The sequence below is a fragment of the Phyllostomus discolor genome, chromosome 4, assembly GCF_004126475.2.
Source record: "Phyllostomus discolor isolate MPI-MPIP mPhyDis1 chromosome 4, mPhyDis1.pri.v3, whole genome shotgun sequence".
Taxonomy (NCBI): Eukaryota; Metazoa; Chordata; class Mammalia; order Chiroptera; family Phyllostomidae; genus Phyllostomus; species Phyllostomus discolor.
This window is the reverse complement of record NC_040906.2, coordinates 141,637,263-141,645,210: the sequence shown is the minus strand read 5'-3', so window position 1 is coordinate 141,645,210 and position 7,948 is coordinate 141,637,263. Positions and strand designations below refer to the sequence as shown.

At 35.6% G+C, this 7,948-nt stretch overlaps 1 long non-coding RNA gene across 1 annotated transcript; it reads right to left on the bottom strand.

Moving 5' to 3' along the window:
- Positions 1 to 503: 503 nt before the first annotated feature.
- Positions 504 to 7,488, bottom strand: LOC118499903. Its single transcript, XR_004902443.1, has 3 exons — positions 7,478 to 7,488; positions 7,125 to 7,133; positions 504 to 856 (listed from the first exon to the last, which is right to left on the bottom strand). It is a non-coding gene; the product is annotated as an uncharacterized LOC118499903 (long non-coding RNA).
- Between the last annotated feature and the right edge of the window lie 460 nt (positions 7,489 to 7,948).

Sequence of the window (7,948 nt, the reverse complement as noted above, 5' to 3'; positions counted from 1 at the left end):
TAGCTTTGAAGTGCTCAAGGTAGCCAGAGTCACTATGGAGAAAATAAATTTCCCACAGCTAGTCTCCCTCTTCCTCAGATACCCAGAAAATCTGGTTCCTTAGAAAATCACTCCATTTCCACTTTGGTCATAGCACAGATTCTAACAACAGTTAATAGCATTCTCTCCACCCCAATGTTCAAAGAGCAAAAATATACCTTGGTATAATATAGAAATAATCCCAGGGACAGATGTATGAAATTGTGTATAATTTCTAGGCTTTCCTGTATATTTTAGTTGGACCTTTTCACTGGGAAAAATGCACAGGTAGAGCAGATTTATGAGCATGTGTCATATGAGAGAAGAAATTTAGCATAGTGGCTAAGAGAACAGAGTCTGGAGCATGCTGCTTGCTGAGTGCCTCCATACCTTCATCCACAAAATGGTTAATAATATCTCAGGGGATTGTTGTGAGAATTATATGTAAAATACATGAACAGGAGCTTCCAGTGGCAAGGTCTAGAGAAGAGGTAGCAGGTGCCATGTCTGGCAGCAAAGGTGACAAGAAGAAGCCCTTACAGCAGCCCAAGAAAAAGGCCAAGGAGATGGATGAGAGAAGGCATTTAGGCAGAAGCAAAAATGGGAGCAGAAGAAACTAAAGGAGCTAAAAGTGAAGGATTTGGGGAAGGCCACCCTGGCCACAGGTGAAATTAAGGAATCTAGCAAAAAATGAGTTCTTCCTTGTACCTGGAACAATGATGATCCTTAATTCCATTCCTGTTTTAACATCTGGATTCCTGTCATGTCTCTTGCCACCTATAGCTAGGATGAAGTTTTGTCTTGGAGCCTGTTATACATTTAAGAATAAACTTTTGTTCTGATGGTGATGATGATGATAATACAGTGGCTCATCTCTTTAGTTCTCCTCACTGTGCCATTTCAGCCTTAGCTGTGAGGTCAGAGTCAACCCAGCCCAGAATCCCATCAAAGGATATTCTTTAGTCTTTGTTCTATCCTGACTTCTGTGCCACCTGGAATTAAACCAGCTCATTTGGAAAAGAAAAATAAAATAAAACAATAAAATACTTGGAACAATGTCTTATACATTATCTGCATTCAACAAATATAAGAAAAACAAGTGTGGGATATGTTTAAATGAAAAGAGAAAAGAATAGGAAATACATATTCTCCTCATTTAGATTATGCCAATTTCCCCTCTGGGTTCATTAAAATTAAAAAACTCCCAACTACCACTAACCTCCTCCCTGACCTGATCTTTACTCTTCCACCAGTGTAGGAAGAAGAACCTTTGACTTTAATGAACTTCAGATCATTTGAGAAAGTCTGTGCCTGCTACACTGTTTTGGGAGCTTCAGCATCTGAGTTATGACTATGAATTGCTTCTTATAAGAGACCATCCTGTGTGGCATGGGCCCAGCTCCCACTTGGAGATTCATAGGACCCACGCCCACAGATAGGTTCTGTGGGGAATCAGGCCTGTAATGTACCTAGGCCACTTTGAGACCTGCTTTTGCTAAAATTCCCTCACCCTGAATTGAAGCAGCAAGTGTTTACTGTAACTTTCTAAAATTTGTGCTAAATCTTCCCAGTATGGAGTGTAACTGGTTCAACCACTTTTCCCTTTGCATTTGCAAATATTCTTCTTCTGTGATGTGATTAGCCACATTATCTCTTTTGTTTTCTGTAAAAGGTAACCACCTAAAGCGAACCTGTGTATAGTAAATGAGGAGCATCATGTAATGTGCCGAGAAGCCCAATAAAGGACTAAAGGATGGTCACAGCAAGGGCCGTGGCTTTTGCTCCCCTTGAGAGAAAAGCCATGCTAGCCCTTTTCCTCCATAGGACTCAGTAGTCTGTGTGAATTTCTCGTGCCTTGTCCACAATGTGGTGGACCCCATGAGCCGGTGTCCGCATCAGCTTCTTGTATAATGAAGTACAAAGTGACTTTGTCCACTGAGCCTTTTCCTCTCTCTGAGTTTCAGTTTTCTCAAGTATAAACTGAGTTTTATAATATACACCTTGAAGAATTGTAGTGTATATTCAGTGCCAAACACAGTGGTAAGTTCTAGTAATGCTTAGTCCATTAGGGATATATTATTTATTACATGACATTCTCTGGTAATCTGCTTTTCATGTACAGTTTAAAGAAAGGAGTTGTGGATTAAGAGATTGTGATCAGAAGCCTGAATATTGGATCCATCTCTACCAAGAACAGTGAGGCTCCAGGCAATTCACTCCCCTTTTCTGTGTATTTCTTTTCTCTTTAAGAAGATGAGGAGGTTGTTTTAACCCTATTACCCCAAGTGAGGTTTGCAGAGGTCTGATACAGATTAAGAGAGAAAAACTAGGCTTTTATTGTTTTGTTACCTACAGTTCCCAGGGGAAACACTGGGCCCTCAGGAATTCCATGGGAATGGTTAGGAGGCAGAGAAAGAGGGAAACTGTGGGAAAACACCTTTTATCATGCTTTCTGTTGGAAAGAAATGGTGAGGAAGGATACACAAATTTAGGTAGGTCTGGCTAATTTGAATAATTTCAGTGGGCTCTGGACATAGGCTGTCTCTGGTTTTCTGGTACTTGGCCCTGGGGTGATTAGGGTGGTTGTGTAGTGGCCCAGAGTGTGAGAGTCCCATAGGAAAAATTGTTGAGGGTGTGGACTTAATCAGTTGCTCAAGAAAGGGAATTAAATAGTCTCTAACCAGGTCTTGAAAACTGGGTCAAGACAGCACAAAAACACCTGTATTACAGATGTTAAATTAAGTCAACTTAATATCTTTCCAAGTTTAACCTGATTTGGGGGCAATGAGTTTCCTTGCTTGGTAATTTTTGGGCAATAACTGACATGTCACACATTTATTAGCAGGGAATCCATGTTCATCTCTTGGATGCATCAGCCAGGTGTGCCAGTGCTTCCACTTCCACAGTTGTTGACAGGAGCACCTCTGAGGGTCCTTTCCTCTGAGAAAACACCCACTCACGAACATCTGGCCTAGAGACAACAGGTACTTCTAGTTCACAGTAAGGTCCAGTTTCTCATCTTGTTCTGTGTCCTATGGAATTTTTTTCCAGGTGGACTTTCCACCGATGTTCTAAGTAAGAATAGAAACTAGTTTCAAATGTTCAAAGGATTGTATATACTGGTTTGATATGTCCACTGTTTCCTGAAACTGCAATTGCTTTAAAGTGGAGGGTAGCAAGTAAGCAGTGTGCAGCATCACAAAATAGTGTCCTGGCTCACAAAATTAAGATTATCTGATCCAATTCAAAGGTCAATAGAATGCAATTAATAGCAAATTCAATTTAGCCTGGAGTGAAAGAGAATAGTTTTAAAAACAGTAGTAACTCAAGATATTTGGCCAATTTACACTGCATCTTAGTATTTTGCTAGCACATTTGCAATTTGATAATCTAAAGACTTTGAAATATGTAACCTTGATATTTTAATGTTTTAAGTTGTAAAAATGATCTTAATATGACATGAGAAAGTAATATTAAAACAGAGAAAAGACAAAGCTCTTTTTGAATTTTCTAATTGCAATAAATATGAGCTCCAAAACAGATTATCCTTATACTCAGGACCAGTCACCAACCAACTGCCTTGCTTTACTTTTTCTATATTGTTCTTTTTTACTTGGTTTACCAATAAACCTTTATTAAAATTCTAGGTTTAAAAACAGCTTTATTGAGACATCTTTGACTTATAAAAATTGTGTACATTTAAGGTATAAAACTTCATGTTTTGAGGTAAGTATACATTATGAAAAGATTATTAAAGTCATAACATATTAATTAATAGCATATGAATTCCCTCTACATAGTTGCCAGTGTGTGTGCATGTGTACATGTTGACATTTAAGTTCTACCCTCATTCCAGATTTCAAGTATGCAGTAACACATTGTTAATTATCCTCATCAGGTAGTATATTAGATATCTGTAAATTACGCATCTGGTATAACTAAACCTTTTTAATCCTTGAGCATCATCACCCAGTCTCCTCTCAATCCCAGCCACTGACAACTACCATTCTCCTCTTTCCTTCTCTGAGTTTAGATGTTTTAGATTCCATGGGCATGATCATGCAGTATTTCCCTTTCCATGTCTGGCTTATTTCACGTGGCATAATATCCTTCAGCTCCATCCACGTGGCAGCAAATGGCAGGATTTTCTTCATTTTTAAGTCTGGATAATATTTCATTGTGTGTGTGTGTATATATGTATTTTTATTTTATTTTATCGTTGTTTATTCTATTACACTTGTCCCAATCCCTCCCTTTGTCCTCCTCTGTCTTGCCCCATCCCCCACTCCATTAGTATTTGATATTGCATTTTCTTTATCCACTTATGCGTAGACAGACACTGAGGTCATTTCCATATTTTGGCTGTTGTGAATAATGCTATAATAGACATAAGAGTAAAAATATCTCTTTGACATAGTGATTTTATTTCCTTTAGATATATACCCAGAAACAAGGTTGCTGCATCATATGGTATATCTTTTTTTTTTTTTTTTTGTAGAATCTCCATAGTGTTTTCCACAATGACTGTGCTATTTACATTCCAACCAGCAGTATACAAGGGTTCCCTTTTTTTCACATCCTCTCCAACACTTATTTTTGTCTTTTTAGTAATATCTATACTGACTGGTGTGAGGTGAAAGCTCACTGTGATTTTATTTGCATTTCTCTGATTAGAGATGTTAAGCACATTTTCATATACCTCTTAACTATTTGATTTTTTTTTGAGGAGTGTCTATTTAGGTCCTCTGCTCATTTTTTAATTGTGTTATTTGTATTTTGGATATGGAATTGTGTGTTCTTTATATCTTTTATATAGCAACCCTTATCAGATAAATGATTTGTAAATATTTTCCCCTATTCCATAGGATGCTTTTAACTTTGTTGATTCTTTCCTTTGTGTGAAGAGGTAGGTTTTTAGTTTGATGTAATCCCCCTGTCTATTTTTGTTTTTGTTGCCTGTGCTTCTGGTGTCATATCCAAAAAAAAAAACAAAACTTTCAAGACTAATGTCAAGAAGAGTTTTCCACTTCCGTCTAGGAATTTATAGGACTTACAATTAAGCCTTTAATCCATTTAGAGTTCATTTTTCTATACAGTGTGACATGAGGGCCTGTTATCATTTGTTTACATGTGATGCACAGTTTTTCCAAGATCATTTGTTGAAGAGACTCTGCTTTCCCACTTGTGTGTTTATGGCACCATTGTTGAAGATCAGTTGACCATAAATGCTTGGGTTTATTTCTGGGTTCTTTATTCTGTTTCATTGACTTTTATGTCTATTTTTTATGTCAGTACCATACTGTTTTGATTATTATAGCTTTGTAATACAGGTTGAAGTCAGAAAGTGTGAAGCCTCCAACTTTGTTTTTCTTGTTCCTGATTACCTTGGTTAATCAGGGTCTTTTGTGGTTCCATATGAATTTTAAGATTTGTTTTCTATCTTTGTAAAAAAACATATCATTGGGATATGATAGGGATTGTAGTGAATTTATAGATTGCTTTGGGTAGTATATACATTTTAACAATATTAATTGTTCCAATTTTTGAAAATAGTTGTTTTTCCATTTATTATGTCTTATTAAATTTCCTTTATTAACGTTTTATAATTCCCATTATACAAGTTTTTTCACCTCTGGTTAATTCCTAAGTATTTTATTTATTTTTGTTGCTTATGTAAGTGGGATTTTTAAATTTTCCCTTTTAAATTATTTGTTGTTAGTACACAGTAACACCACTGATTTTTATGTGTTGATTTTGTTTCCTGCAACCTTGCTGAATTCATTTATTAGTTGTAATGGGTTTTTTATTTGTGTGTGTATGTATACAGTCTTTTAGTTTTTTATATACCTAATCACACCATATGCATATAGAGATCATTTTATGTTTTCTTTTCAGCTTACAATGTCTTTTACTTCATTTTCTTGCCTGATTTCCCTCTATGAACTCCAGGGTTATGTTGAATAGTAGTGGTGAGAGTGCACATCTTTGCATTATTCTGGATCTTACAGGCAAAACTTTCAGGTTCCCCCATTGATTATGACGTTGTCTATGGGTTATTCACATGTGGCCTTTATTGTGTTGAGGTATGTTTCTAATGTATCTGCTTTGTTGAGATTTTTGTTATGATACAGTGCTAAATGTTGTCAAACACCTTTTAAGCATATATTCAGATGATCATGTGGATTTTGTCTTGTAGTCTGTTATTGTGGTATATTGCATATGTTGAAATATTCTTGCATTCAGAGATAAACCCCACTTGATCATGGTGTATAATCATTTTAATATGCTGCTGAATTGAGTATGCTAACATTTTATTGAGGATCTTTGAGTCAATGTTTATCAGCAATATTGGCATGTAGGTTTTTTAAACTTCACACATTGTTTAAAAAATTTTAGTTTATTAACACAGACAGGGGAATGGAGAGAGAAAGAGAGGATGAGAAACATAGATTGGATGCCTCTAGTGTGAGCCCTGACTGAGCACTGAACCTACATATACCTAGGTATGTACCCTGACTAGGAATCAAACCAGTGACCTTTTGCCTTGTGGGATAACAACCAATGACCTGAGCTGCACTGGTCAGGTTTGGCCTGTAGGTTTTTTTTTATGATGTTTTTATGTGACTTTGGAATCAAGGTGGCCTTATGATATGAGTTTTGGAATGGGAAAAAATATTTCATGTGTTTGGTAACTAAAAGAGAGCAGGTGGATATACTTACATCAGACAAAATAGACTTTAAGTAAAAACTACCACTAGAAACAAAGGAGATCACCATATAATGATAAAGAGGGTCAATTTAGCAAGAAGACATAACAATTATACATTTATATGCACTCAACATCAGAGATCCTAAATATATGAACAAATGTGACAGATATGAAGGGAGAAGTTGATAGAAATATAAAAATCACAGGAGACTTTAGTACCCCTCTACAATACTGGATATAATATTTAGAGAGGAAGTCAATAAGGATATGGCAGACATGTACAATGCCATAGTTCAAGTGGACATAACAGATGTATACAGAACTTTTTGGCAGCAGAATACATGTTCTTCTCCAACATATAGACAATATTCTCCAGGATAGATTGCATGTTAGTCACAAAACAAATCTTAGCAAATTTAAGAAATTTGAAATACACCAAGTATCTTCTTAAACTATAGTGAAAAAGAAAGAAAACAGGAAAATTCACAAACATATGTATTTCTAAAAAATACCTGAAGACAAAAAAAATTAAAAATCAACTTTTTGTAAAACTTGCAGGATGCAGCAAAAGCAGTACTAAGAGGGAAGTTTATAGAATAAATGTTCATGTTAGAAAAGAAAGATCTCAAATAAATAGTATTACTTTATACCTCAAAAACTAGAAAAAAAACAAAGTAAGTTCAAATTTAGCTAAAGTAAGGAAGTAATAAAAATTAGAGGAGGAATAAATTAAATAGAGAACAGGACAACAATAACCAAAATCAACAAAACTAAGAGTTGGTTTCTTCAAAAGATAAAATTGATAAGCCCTGAGCCAGGCTAACTCAGAAAAAAAAAGAGAGTAGACACAACTAAAATCAGAAATTAAAGAGAATCCATAGTGTTCTTCATTGGCTGATAAAGTATATGCTTATCTCTTTGAATATTAGTTGTCTCCCTAAATTAGAATTAAAGCAGAATTTTATCTCTTGTGTTCACTGTGGCACCCTTACTTTCACTTAGTACACATTTTACAGTTTCTGTTTAATCCTGTATGCAAGGTGGTACACTTATGTATTTCAGCTATGCTCAGAAGCAATGAAAATTTTGTTTTCAATAATGAAATCTTCTATGTCATTGCATCTTAAATAACACATGATTTTGCTACAACAATTTCACAAAATTGTAGAGCCAAATACATAATTGGAAGCTAGGCAAACTTCTTCATTAAGGATCTCCAAA